This window comes from Kryptolebias marmoratus, linkage group LG7 (genome assembly GCF_001649575.2).
Source record: "Kryptolebias marmoratus isolate JLee-2015 linkage group LG7, ASM164957v2, whole genome shotgun sequence".
NCBI lineage: Eukaryota > Metazoa > Chordata > Actinopteri > Cyprinodontiformes > Rivulidae > Kryptolebias > Kryptolebias marmoratus.
The window spans coordinates 12,067,135-12,081,739 of record NC_051436.1 but is presented as its reverse complement, the minus strand read 5'-3'; the positions used below and the strand labels follow the sequence as shown (position 1 = coordinate 12,081,739).

The 14,605-nt window shown below is 39.3% G+C and overlaps 1 protein-coding gene across 5 annotated transcripts in view; it reads left to right on the top strand.

Annotated features, from left to right (window-relative positions):
* Positions 1-14,605, top strand: part of pcdh7b (protocadherin 7b) — a 152,582-nt gene that overhangs the window by 104,321 nt on the left and 33,656 nt on the right. The gene's annotated exons all lie outside the window — the stretch shown is intronic.

The window sequence follows — 14,605 nt, the reverse complement described above, 5'->3', positions numbered from 1 at the left end:
ACTGAAAACTCACATAGCCCTGTTGTTTAAATGCATCTTATGATAGTGAGATTGTACATGTCACTAGCTTGCCTATATATTTTTTTCATTTAGGTCTTAAGAATAACAGCAGTGCTTCTTTACGAACTGCAAAAGTTGCCATAAAAAGCAAGATCCGTCTCATGAAACGGGGATTCTACAATCTTCCAAAAAGGACGGACAGCGGAGGCACAAGGTAAAGAGGAGATAGGCGGAGGGAGGAGGGGGAAGTATGCAGCCGCACACATTTTTGTCATCTTGTTGCCACGCTGATGCACACAATTCTCAGGCCATCGTGATTGACAGCCAAGGTATCAGCAAGGGAATGTGTTCACGGGGGAACGCTTGTGTGGTCACACAAGTGTGCATTTCGTGTTAATGTCATCCATGTTGTTGCTGACCCTGATGTGTTGTGTGCACGCTTGGACGGAGACAGACACCTGGGAGGTAGATGTATGTGAGAAAGGAAAAAGGCAAAGAAAAGACCATGTTGAGAGGGGGAAATTGGGGTAACTCTTTTATATACATATATATATATATATATATATATATATATACACACAAATAAAAAAGTGTTACCACAATGCTTACTCAAATATAGCTTGACCTTTTTGTATTACTCTCATAAATTACATAAGGCAGAAAATTGAAAAATTGAAACAAGAGAAATAAAATAGCAATTCAAAGTTGGAAATCTTCATCCATCTTGTGTATTGTCTTTCACTTTTTCTATTTTTTGGATGCAGTTTTGTGGCATCTCCTTCACCAGACTTGTGATCAGGTGGTGATGCTGCTAACAAGCTTATAATAAGGGTGAGGGATTAAGCAGACAACTGTCAGACACCGCACTTGAATTTACGGTTGCTTACCTGTGACATTAAGAAACCTACCAGTGCAAGGCATGTCAACAAAAGAGGTTGAGAGAATGAAAGAAAGAGGAGGGAAAAAGGCACTGGGTGTGATGCCAGAGGAAATCAAAGCCTTTCAACTGCTTATTGACTATTATTCAAGGCATAAAAAGGAAAACCCTGAGGGAAAAAACAGTGACTGTTTCTAACCTTTTTTTTACCTGATAGTTATCGTTTCACTGAACAAGTCTAGCATCAAGATTGAGCTCATTTAATGTAAAGGTATGTGGAAATAATATCTTATCTGTTCTAGTTAATTATTTGAACAACCAATTTTGAGAAATAGAAATAGGGTTAATTTTGACCTGACTGATGAGTTAACTGCTAGCCAAAGCAAAGACATGACCAAAGTCATGCAGCCATCTTATAACAACACAAGTCTGAAAAAAAATCATTCTCTTTGTTGCAAACACTTTTTCATAAACCTTTACACTGCTGTCAATTAAGCATTACACAGTTATTTACATAGAACTTATGTATTATTTAATTATTGCTTGCAAGTGCAAATAGTGACAACATCCAGTATTAGCTCTTATTGTACAGCCTGGGACACTTCCAGTCAGAATATCCTAATATTTGTGTGGACATGATTGTGTAAGATGAAAATACTAGTGGTGTAAATGTGGTTGTTCATAAAAAAATCACTATTAAACTTTTAGGACTGGAGTTGTTTAAGATGGCAACAATCCACTTTGGTCTTAGCCTTGCTCTGACAATCATTAGCAAACTAACAAATGCTACATTATAAATATTTACCCAACCATCAATTTGCCCAATATATATATATTTTTTTGGCAGAAACATGATACTCCTGCCTGAAGTCCCCAGGCTGCACCAAAGCTCCAACCTCCCGCTACCTCTTTAAGATCTAAATAGCTGTTTTAAGAGAAACGTTTGGCAATGCATAATGGCAATGTGGAGGTATATAAAATAGTGATCACATGAACCACTATAAAATGTTTGAGATTGGAGTTGTTTTTAGATGGCAGCAATCCACTTTGGTTTTAGCCTTGCTCAGGCTAGCTGGTAGCTCATCAGTCTGGTCGGAAATAATGTTTTTTTCTCCAAATTGAGGTTGCTCAAAAAGCCATCTACAATAGATGCAATATTAATTGATTATTCCTTTCCACCATGAAACAAGAGAAAAACAAATCTCAGATTTTCACCTGCTAGAAAAGGTAACACACGCATCAAATGCTTTGCAGCTTAACATTATCCAATTACCACATTAAACCACAGCATCTGGAGGGTTTATTACTAACTGGAACATTTTGCCTCCATCTCTTCTGAGGACCATAATTTGACATTTGGACACTGTAGACACAAAGAGTTGGTTTGGACATAACTATTGGCATCAACCCAGGATACCAGCATCTTTACAGTCTAATCCTTCATTAAGGCTATTGTCAAAACCATGGGGGTGATATCGATCGTGATCTGCAAAGAGAAATCTATGGTTTTCACACACTGAATGACTGCCTCCCCATTGCTGAACACTGGAGACAAATCACACTCCTCTTAAGGCCCATTATTCACCCATTATTGGCAAGTGCTTGTGCTCACTTAATTGGACAAGTTGTCTGCAACTGCCAACCCCCTGGGCTGGCCAGGACAGAGCTTCAGCCAATCAGCCTAATTGATCCCAGCAAATGGTATTAGTCTTCGCTTGTGGTTACTGACAGTGGAATTGTTTTTTGGCAGTTGTTTGGGGTGTTAAAGGGTTCGATTTATAACAAAAGTGTTGTTAAAATTTGGAATTGCATATTTCTATTAACCAAAATCAGCAACTAATGTTTATTTACTTATTTATTTGGCAATCGATTTATAAGAAACTTTGCCAGTTTGTGGTACATTTTGCTCCAAGATTTGGTCTTTGCATAAGAATTCTTGCTTTTTTTCCCTAAAACTGTAAGACAAACGACTAACTTAGCATCACATAAAAGCTGAGATGTCTTATCAGCAAATACGATCATTACACTTGGGAAACAATTGGTGCTCTTCAGTGCCAAAGGGGCGAAGTAGGCCAACTAAGCAGAGGTGTCCTTTTACTGTCAAGACAGAAGACAAAAGAAAAGACTCCTCCTATGTGATTTAGCGTGGTCTCTGTCAGCAAACATCATTCCACGTCAGTAGCCTTCAAAGCTAACATGTCTCGGCCATTCAGACTCGCTGGCAAACACAGAGCTGTTATTTCCAACTCGTTTCATGTCTGTGTTGCAAAAAGAAAGAAAGAAAAAAAACGAGGTGAGAGTCAGTAGTACATGGTTGAAGGGCTGGGCACAGATACAGAGACATGCCCTGATGATTTCCAAACCTTCTTGTGTGTGTTTTTGTTAACACGCTCACAGCCATGATTGATGCGCTATTCATGGGTCCTGAAGGCGAAGAAGGGATTTGGCCCACATAAAAATAAACAGCAAGAGGAATAAAAATGCATTGGGATTGGTGCATTTAGATCAAATGAGCTCATCGCTTCTGTAAGAGGAGGTGTAAGCGAACCGTTGTGTGATGAGGAATTATTCCATGCGTTCGGGAATAGAGGCCGCATCAAACGGTTTCAATCAGCCACGAACCACGGTCATAATGTTCTGTCTTCTGAATATACATCAGTGGGAAAAAGGAAAAGAGGAGGAGCTGGGAGGGGGAAACACAGAGGGGCACTCAGCGGGCATTTTAAACACTTTGGTGTTAAGCAGACACATACTGATTCTCTCTAGTGAGAAGCAAAGACACATTTACATTCAGCTCCTTATTAGAAAAATGAGGAGAGCAACGCCGGGAAGAGAAATCTTCGGAATTTAAAAATGTGGCCCAGATCTTTTGAAGTGGGGTCCTCTGTAAATTTTATCAACAGTTAATATCTTGCCTCTTGTATATAGCTGTTTGAATGACCTCAGTTTGGAGAAACAGAATGTCATTCTGACTGGACTGATAGGCTAACAGCGAGGCTGAGTGCAGCCAAGACAAAAATAGATTGTCACCATCCTAAAACAACTTCAATCTAAAAAAAAGTTTTTCATTGGTGTGGTGGTTTTTTTTTTTTTTTTGGAAACTAGCGTTTAATTCTGACCAGAATGACAAGCTAATGGCTCGTCCAGGTGAAGCCAGGTCCAAAGTAGTTTGCTGTTGTCTTAAAACAAGTCAAATCTCAAAGGTTCATGTGAGCACTAGTTTAGAAATCATTACACTGCCAGAAATTGAATTGTAAATTCCCATTTTTTTTGTTAGTTTTTTACATTTCTACAGCTTGTTAACTTTAACCCCTCATGGCAGCCTGTTGCACTTGTGCCTAAAATATCTTCATATTTCTGCCAGACTAACCATGTAATTGGAAATTGACAACGGTGAAAGGGATTTTAGTTCTTTTAAATAGTGTTTGCTTGAACAGCTGTAATATTTTTGGTCTTGGCCAGGCTTGGACTAGAATTTAGAGTGCCTATTTTGGCAGAATTAAACTCTATTTCACTAAACCAAGGTTGTTCAAAGAGCTATCTATAAAAAGTAGGATATTAATCGTTTGTAACCTTTCTACAGAGCCCCACTTCAAAAGCTCTGAACTGTCCCATTAAGAGTCCCCCCCCCCCCNCTGCCTTTTCAGGTTCTCTTACAATAAACAAGTTTCTGTTACAGTAGTATTCTTGAACTTGATGTGCTCTTTATTCATTTTATTTGGCAACTCTCAAATTTGTTAGGGGTGCGAAGCATGACAGCGATAATAAATAAAAAAGGGAGAGGAGGTGGAGTCGTGCTTGTGTGCGGACTCCTGCTGTCAGGCCCTTCTGTCCGTGTGAATTATTGTTGATCCCACCACACGTCCGGTGGGGAGGTGTTTGTTGTGATTCAGTCCTTGCAGGAGTTCAAAATGTCATCTGGCTCACCTACCTCTGCGTGGACCGGTGTCCTCTGCACAGACCTCTGCAACAGAAGGACGGTTAGTCAAACTGTACAGGGATTACCAGTGAAACACCTATATCAAACTGTAGACTCTGACACTGCAGCAGCAATAGTACCCGTCCACCTGACTTTGTAATGCATAAGGAAAGAAACACAACATAATCTCAATAAGGTTTAGCTGAGCAGCATTATACCGATTATGGCAACGAGAAAGTTAATTGCAAGTAAAAGGAAAGCAAACAAAATAACACAAAACTGGACAGTCATGACATGCCTTGAACTGCTGTTTTAGTTTGAATATTGAATCTTTTTTTTTTGGAATGTTTGGGGTGTTATTAGTTTTGTGAAAGCCCCCCCCCCCTTCCCCAGTTTAGTATGGTTCTCAATATATTAGGTTTTATGACAGGGTTTAGAACAAAGTGTCAGCCTATTTTCCATCCAGAGAAAAATTAACTGCACATTACACATTATCAGTGTCAGCTTTGCTTTTCCATTCGGCCACATTCCAACACTTTTAGCTTGCATGTTTGACCCCTTGTCCCCCTCCTGCTATTCCTCCGCAGCTAATCTATAACCTGCCTTGATGAGTGGAGACTCCCTGTCACCGTCACCTAAGTCAGTGGTAATCAATAAAAAACAATACCCATCTACTTCCACAAGCTCCGAGCCCATTTGTTTTTCCTGTTTATCAGTGACAGGTGCTTTTCTCTCAAAATGCCTTCAAACAGCCAAGAGAAAACATATGAAGGGGAGGAGAAGGTAGAACAAAAGCAAAATGCAAGGAGAGTCATCATTAGTTCAGCATCTGCGGGGTTCGGCGTGCAGATGGCAACGCTTTAATGTCTGTTGATAATAAAACTCAGTGTACTGAATAAGTCAAGAAAAAAAAACAACAAAATAATCAAAATAAAAGCAAATCTGTTAAGCCAGTTTGTAGCAAAACATATGACACGTGAATAAAGATGACACAAATTGGACATTACGTATTTATCTTTGTCCTCTTGTCAGGTGTTATCCATATTCATTACAGGTAGCTTAATCAATCAGTCGGCCAATTAATTCAGCCAGTTTTTAAATTTTTTTTTATGACTGAAATTATCCAGGCCTGTGGTTACTAAGTTGATTAAAATTGCTTGTTTTTGCCTTTTGCTTGTAAACACCGAAAGAATTTACTAAAATCTTTATTTTCTAGTTCATCATTCTTTCAGTTTGTGGGACCCAACCAAAGCCATTGCCTCAGTGATGTCATTTTTAGTGGCCCATAATGCAGATATGAGCAATCGTCAGGATAACAAGACAAAAATCTTGTACCTAATCACTTAGACTTTAAATGTTTCTAACTGAGTGGTTCCCACTTCTATGCTAAGCTTATAATTACCTTTCACACACACACGCACTTTCACATCATTGCTCAAATTCTTTTAACCAATCAATTCAGTTCCTTAAATAGGTCAGTAGCTTTTATTTTTGAAAAATCGTTACTGAAATCAACAGTTGAACGGCCCTAATCTATGGCTCTCTTGATGCCACTACAAGCAGCTAGCAAAAATGTAGAGCTGCTTGAAAAAGTTTGTTCTAAGTGATTGATTCTGAATCCTAAGCTATTCCTACTGTTGACTATTACACACCCTACTGTTAGCACTGGCCCCAATTTCTTCAATGAGTCTAATCAGTTTCTTAAAATTTGCTGGTAGCTGCTCTTTATTCTGAAAATTGCCGTCACAATAATCCATTGAATGGAAAAAAACCAAACTGTTTGACCTCTAGTGTAGGTGCCACTACAAGCTGCTTAAAATTCATTCAGAGATGCAGAGCTAGCTACAAAGGTGTGAGCAGTGTCTCTTATTGATTAGCTCTGAACGGTATTCTATTCCTAATATTGACTATCATGCACCCTACTGTAAGCACTGGCCTGAATTTCTCCATTCACTGTTTTTGTATATTTTCATCCTTTTGGAAATCTAGAACATTGTAAGATGTATAAAAAAAGAACTTTTAGATTTATCAACTCACAACAATCAAACAATTTGATTGAAACTGACCATGGTTGCCATGGTTTTGTGCACCAGCTGCCCTGAATTCTAAAAACTGTTGTTGGAATTGGCCATTGAATGATTCTAACTGGTCAACCTCTTATATTTACTAAAGAAAATCATAATCTGTGTATTAATTACCAGAATAAAATCCAAATCTAGCCATTTTTAACTACAAACCCCACAGCATTGTTGTCTTTTTCTTTTTCTTTTTGCAGTGTTATAGCACAGCCATTTTGGACCTCCGTATAGTTTCATTTATATGCTGGCACTCAGCAATGCAAATCTCAGTACTATTCTCTCTGGCTTGTTTGTGTAAGTAAATATGTGCTCACTTTCAGGAAGATGGCCTAATCCGTACTTAGCTGTTAGCAGCTGATATGTTTGTTGTGTATTTAATATTCTCTGGGTTTCCCGGCCTTGTTTTGATATCCACAGCTCTAATCAATTGGTGGAGATTCAGCGAATGCATTCGAATTCCAAAATGTGTGCAGTGTTTGGAAGATCAGTTCTGAATGCTGCTTCACTCCCACACAAGCCCACAAACAAAAAAACAAATGCCTTTTTTTTCGGGGAATTCGGAGGATTGCACAATAAGCTCTATGCAAAGAAAATAAAGAAACAGGTAATGAGCTACTGTACTGTAACAGGGTGCTTTGGCTCTCAGGAGCATCCTGGGAAAAAACGTTTGTTCTTCTCTCCTTTTTACTGTGAACACTAAGGCTTGTTGCAAAACACAAAACCGTTTAAAAAGTAAACCCTGGCATATATAAGAGTGCCAATGCATAAGCACTGAAACATCCTTATTACTATTCTGTTCCCAATTTTTGTCAGTTTTCACACAATGCAGCTTTGAAAAAAATATACATGCAAATGATACATCAAAACATCTGACTCAATCAGGAATAGTATGCTATGACTTTGATATTAGTACACTGTACGAAATTCACAAAAAATGGTAAGAAGCTTCTCTATACACTGTTATTTGACAAAACGAGTGAAAAAATTGCTCTTTAGAGCTTGTTAGTTCAGGCAGTTTTCACTGTAGAAATATCCTTCAAAGTTTAAATGTGTCATACAAGCTTGGACCTTATATGGCTGATTAGGCATTTTGATATCTTTAATGGTTTTTACATAGTCACAGTTGAAGTTTTATGATTTTTAAAGATTCTTCCACAAATGTTGTACTGAAACTTCTCTTTTCTTTCAAAATACCTCAAACTGGAGAGTGCACACCCAAGATTTCACAGACTTAAGTTAAATTTTAGCTTAAAATTTACACCTCAAAAGTGGAAGTAAATACTTTTTTTAACTTTTCATATCACCTGTATAAAACACTGTAGCAACCCAAATTCACAAGTGACCATTAGAGTATTCTGATGTTCACAGTTCAACAATTTTTAATATGCAACTTGCAGTTTTTAAAAAGCGACTGTTAGTTTTGTGTTAATGACTGCCTCTCTTAAGAAGGCTATTAAGGAGTGAAGAACATAGGTGTGACCCTGAAGAGCCACTGGAAATAGCAGCTTTAACTTTTCTTTTGAGCTTGGTTATCTGTACACCTCTTAAACAGTTTAACATGAAAATGTTATAATTTTTCTTAGCTTATTAGACAGTTGATCTTAGATTTTTTGGCAGTAGCTGCATTGGCACCCTTCAAAATATTTTCAAAAATGTTTATTATTCGTGTATTGGAGTAACTCCCAAAAATATAGAACATTTATAACCCAAGAATTAGCAGCATTTAAAACCTTGTACTTTTTCTTCTGATTCTTCCAGAGGCTCCATCCCTACTAAATCTAATGGTTCATGCTCTCTGTTCCTAATTTATTTTACAAGTGCCATATTAGACAAACTGCCAGGGACTTGGCCATCTTTGAGTGATATATGAGGGATGAAAATCAACTTGCCTGGAATATTAAGTGACAAGAGAGGAAAAATAGTTTGACTTATCACTGGCTACACCTCCTGAGAAGTGGTCAGGATGGTCCACAGAAACAAGCCAAACAGTCATTATCCCCAGAGACTAAAGTCTGCTCTTTTTCCCTCCTTGCACTGTGTCGGATTCACATCAATTTAATACTCTACCGCCGGCCAGCTCTCACATAGCAACCTTGTTTCCTCTGGACAGATTTGAAGAGTGATCTCATTTCTTTAGACCTAATACAATTAAACTGCATTGAGGTAATGCGTCGGTCCATACATCAGTTCCCATCCAGTAAGTGATGGAGCCTGCCGTTTGCCGCTGGCCTCAGAGAGATGTATGAGCTCAGGTGAAAAGGTTATGATTGTGGCTCGAGGCAGGGCCAAGAAAATAAAACCTGCGGTGTTCCAATGTAAGGAAGACTCAGAGAGAACAACTATATTACAATCATCCACTGGTACCACATTTGTGTTGTGGTGATGTCACAGATTAGTCTCTTTAGACAGTACAGAAATTTAGTATGAAAAATGAACAGGCTTTTGCATGTATGCATCCATCCATTATCTTTACAAGCTTGTTTCTGGTCAGGGTCTCAGGTACCAGCTGCCTGTCTCCAGCAGCAATTGGGTGGGATACACCTTAGACAGGTTGACAGTCCATCACAGGGCAAATAAGACAAACAAGGATTCACTCACACATAGCGAGGATTTAAAGTAGCAAATTAATCTAACATACATGCTTCTGGACTGTGAGAGGTAATGTAGTTGGATTTAAAATGCTAAGATGTATGTTTTAAATGTTGATGCTGAAATAGGTATGCTGTAGACCAGAGGCGTCCAACCCTGGTCTAGCCCCGAGGGCTACTATCCTGCATGTTTTACTTGTTTCCTTGCTCCAACACACCTGATTCAATGGTTAAATTACCTCTTCATGTTTTACAGAAGCCTGCTAATCACCCTTTGATTCAAATAAGATGTGTTGAAGCAGTGAAACAAGTAAAACATGCAAAAATGGTAGCCCTTCAGGATGAAAGTTGGCCACCCCTACCGTAGACTGTGAAAGATATCAAACAGTTGCGTGCCAAGAAAGGCTTCCTCACTGATAAACATCCATCCATCCATGTTCAGCACACTTTTTATCTTCTTGTAAAAATAAATGACCAAAAATTTTAATTTAAGCTGTTAAGCTTCCTCTTTTTTTATTTTAAATAAATACAGCGGGAATACGGAAATGAAACATCCATATGAAAATATCTTATTCAGAGATTTGAAAAGAGACATGTAGTGATGTTTGTCCAAGTGTGTTAGTAACTGGGGATTGATTATTCTGCATTTTCCTTCGCACAACCTTAGCTGAGGTGGTGTGCACCTTAGTTGAAAGCTTTGTACTTAACTAACACTTCAGATATAAGCAATTTTAAATCTTTAAATCAAAGCCTAAAGTGCCAGTATATGTTTGTTGTCACGGTCTGGCCCACGGTCCAGCAGGCAATTCTCAGCTCTTATGCCAGGCACAAATCCTCCATCATTTTGTGCTTGCTGTCAGTGAGAGGATGCACACTCTTTCCTGACGAGACAGAGAACATTCATAAAAAGTCCAGCAACGCCTTAGCAACCTTGACAGAATGCTGTGTGTGTGTGTGGTGGTGGTGGTGGTGTGTGTGTGTGTGTGTGTNGGGGGGGGGGGGGGGGGGGGGGGGGGGGGGGGGGGGGGGGGGTATTTCACCAAAAAAATTCACCTCCTAAGGGAGGAGTCGAGAGAAGTTGTGAGGTTCACATGTAGCCTAAAAGCACCTGCCACATTCACGACGCAAAGACGTCAATAAATCTGGCCGCTAATGTACCGCAGAATTTTTTCCTTTTTGTTCTCCCCTCTCCACTTTCCACTCTTGTCTCTTCCTTCTGTGTCCAATATTAATGAATAGCAGCTGAATGCTGCCATGGGCAAAGATAGAAACATGTTCTTTCCACAGTGCTAACATGAGCAAGGTTAGAGCTTGATCTTAAATTGAAGTGGAAGAGAGTACACTCGGCAAATAAATGATTATTGTAGAGCCAGGGATGAGTATTAGCCAAGTGATATGCAGGCAGGAATTAATGACTTCATTCATTTAGAATGGTTATTACTGCATGCCAAGACAATGAATGTCCAGGCAAATAATTTACAGTTAAGTGAAGAGTAGCAATAGTCCACATAGTGAATGAGGAAAACCCAAGATGAAAACATACATTTGCACCATTCCTAGTCTGGATTAATGGGTGGAAAGGGGGTTTGCAGCACATGAAACACCGAGGCTATTTTTAGAGGCAGCCTTCGCCTGAAAGTCAGCAGTTGTGGGGAATGAAAGAATTACTCTATTCTGTATTCTTCTCCTAAAAGAAATTGTGATAACGAGGCTTCACCAGCGACCACATGCGCATTAAAATTTGATGCATCTGAGCACGCTTTTGTCACACTCTAGCTTCTCGAAACAGCACACCCGAAATGTACAATCAAGAAAAATCTCAAAAGTGGCAGCTATACGGTGTTGTACAGTTTGTGGGTGTTGCTCGATCTTCTTTACATCCTGTATGCTTGATTCCAAACAGTCCATCTCTTCATTCGCAGCATTGTGGAATCATTAGGGCATGCGTGTGTGTGTGTGTGTTGGTATACTTGGCCTATATCCTGTTGTGATAGTCACATGGCTTCTCTCAGACAGCAGCCATTTGTTACTGTCATTTTAATCATGCTAATTCTGCTTCTCCCTCCCTTTCCGTTCACATAAGCAGACCAAACTCACATATAAATATATTCGTGAACACACACTCACACGTACATGAATGTTAAGGGGAGAGAACTGAGCTCCCAAAATCCCCTCGGGCATATAAAAATAAAAGGAGTTCCATAACTCCGTGTCCTGGTATCCCTGTGGGCACTTTTTTTGCACACATACATATATATCCTTAAAAACTGACCCACACATTTGTGCCTGTGCGGTTACACAAGGCTAGAAACCTAAGATGAATCAAATTAAGTGGTAATTTTGTCACCGCTGCCGTCGCTTTGCCTACAACTTTTTTTTCTTTTTTGCAAGTCTTTTACTTTGTTAGTATTCTGCTCAGAAGCTGCTCCTCACTTTCTTCTCCCACTCTCCCATAGCCTCTTTTTTCCCCCCTCCTGGGAGTTGAGCCCAGTGCATGTTAAGTGATATGGCTTCGAGATTTTTACCGGCAGGGCTGTGGGTGCCACATAGTGCGGCGTAGGAACCGTGTATCAGGAAAGAGAAATGGTGGTGGGGCTTTTAGTCAATCCACCCACCCGTGTAAAAATGATCAATCTCATGAATTTGCCAATAGGGAGTCGTTGGCCGATCAACGAAGACGGAGGCAGATAATAAGAGAGATCGGAGAGAGGGTGGGAGGGATGGCTGATGGTGGCAGGAGAGGGAAATGGAGGGTGGACGTTTTTGAAAGACCTAGTGCAAAAAGCAGGTTAAGAAAGACAAACTTGAGCCTTTAAGGGACAGAGCTGCGTAAAACGAGAGAATACGAGAAACCGCTTTGACTTTTTCATGCCTTGCGTCCTCCGTCTGAAAGCCAGGTGGCCGTTTTCAGAGGCGGCAAAGCGAGGTACGTTTTTTTGGTTTTTTTTTCTTGTCAAGCGTGAGTGGATCTTCACTGAGGTAGTGACAAGTGGAGGGGGTGAGGGCTGGGGATCAGAGCTGTGTGGGGTAGGTGACTTGAAAAGCGCCTGTCCTAAATTCAAGGCCTGGTCTTGCCTGTGGGTGATTCCCACACTACCAGGCAGTGTTGTATGTAAATGTCATGGGACCCGACAGAGCGAGAGGCTGTCTCTCTCTGTTCGTTTGACAGGACATGACAGGTCAGGGAGGTGCATTTCTCGCTTGTGTTGGCGTCAACACGAACACATCGAGTTTGACACACCTGGCTAGGGCCTGCTTCGAAATGCAACTCTGGGAAAGTCAAGAAAGGTACCCCAGACCAGAAATGCATGAACAAATATGTCCAGGAATATTTGTATGGGTATATCTTTCTTGACAAGTATTCAAACCATCCTGTTGTAAATTTCAGATGGGATGGTGCAGTGGTGGGAACCTGAAGAAGCATATAATTTGACATTTTTTGGACAAATGTGTCCTATGTAGCTTAAAAAGCTGTTTTCCCATTACGCATTGTCAGCTACAAATTTCCTGTGCCACTCATCACTGCAAGTAAATTCATGACACACTGCAATGCATTTGTCAGACAGAGTAAGGGAAACAGCAAATTTCAGCACCTATAACTTACTTTCTCATGTTTATGTCAAGGCAAGCAACAAAAATCAGACAGGTTTTGTTTAGAGTTTCATACAAACAATCGTAGCTCTGCTCATCTAGCTTACTTTTTGTTTTTTGTTTATTACCATTTTTTCATGACTGTGGGTGATCATGCAATTGATTGTGTCTCTGTGTGTTTGCCTGTTAGCAAAGCATCTCATTCGATTCTATTGAAACTTTCTTTTATTGAAACAATCACTAGATAGACATCTATAAATGTATATATTTTTAAATCAATGTGAGTCAAGGTGGCTGCCACAGCTAATCAACTTTAGGTAACACAAAAATAGCTACCACTGTGTCATTTGTTGTGATAGAAGCTGACAGTAACCCACAGATTTTTGTTTATAATTTTGGCAATTTTTGCAAGGTGGTAGTTTTAAATTTCTTTTTTTTTGAGAGTGGCTCACACACATATGCACACTATACTGATTGTTGGTAGTGGTTAATATTACATTTTTTGTCTCACTTTTTGCAGCAGCCAACATTTTTCTCAAGTTTTTTTGTAAAGGTAATTAATTGTATTATTGTATAAATACCCGCATGTAAAGCATTTAGGGAATGCCTGTAAATTTTACCAGCAAAAAATAACCTTGGCTGCACGCCTTGGAGTGCCACTGAACAAGAAACTGTAATAATTGCAGTTAATATTATTGACTAAGGTGTATGTACATCTGTATGGGGAAACTTTTATTTACATATTTTGTCAAATCTGAGCATACCTTCTACACAAGCAAATCTCAGAATCTGAATTTGAATGGAATCTTATCCCGACTGATTTTGGTATTTAAATGGATTATAATTTTGTTGTTATTTCGACATGTATCCTCACATTTACGGTAAACTGTTTAAGGCAAAACAACTTTTCCAGATTGAATGTACTCTTTACTTCTTCATTCTCTGTATGTGGGTAGGTTAAATCCTGTTTGTCTCGTATGATCAGAGGCAGTAGCAGTTGATAAAAATGTTGATACAAAAGTAAACAAATCTTTTGAGCAATCATACCAACTAAAATCTGAACTGAGAGCACAGAACATAAACCATCTAAGAACCCAGTTTGGCAGATCTAACAGAATCGTGACCATCCCTGACTGCCCAGCAACAGATACAGATTTGGATTTTGTGTCAACATTTAAATCCTTACTAACCCAGGAAGTATATATATGCTGTATGCTTGAGAAACATTTCTTTTTACAGACATTTTATTCAAGCACCCCTCGTCTAGTAGACTGATTGCTGTCTGGCTGTCAGCACAGGCCATGATACCCTTTTGACATGAACCCTGATATACACAAAATTAATTTTTTCTTTTACTAAAAGGAAGAGCAGAAAGTGAAGTGGTCAAAACTTACAGTTAGCTCAACACAGATGTCAGAAATGTGAAATATGAACATTGTAAAACACAACATCGTATTAGTGGAAACAGCATGTACTTTCAGGGCAAAATAAGCTGGAACATCAATGGATTCACCTAACATTTAAAGCTGACCTTAAAAACCTTGTGTTTCCA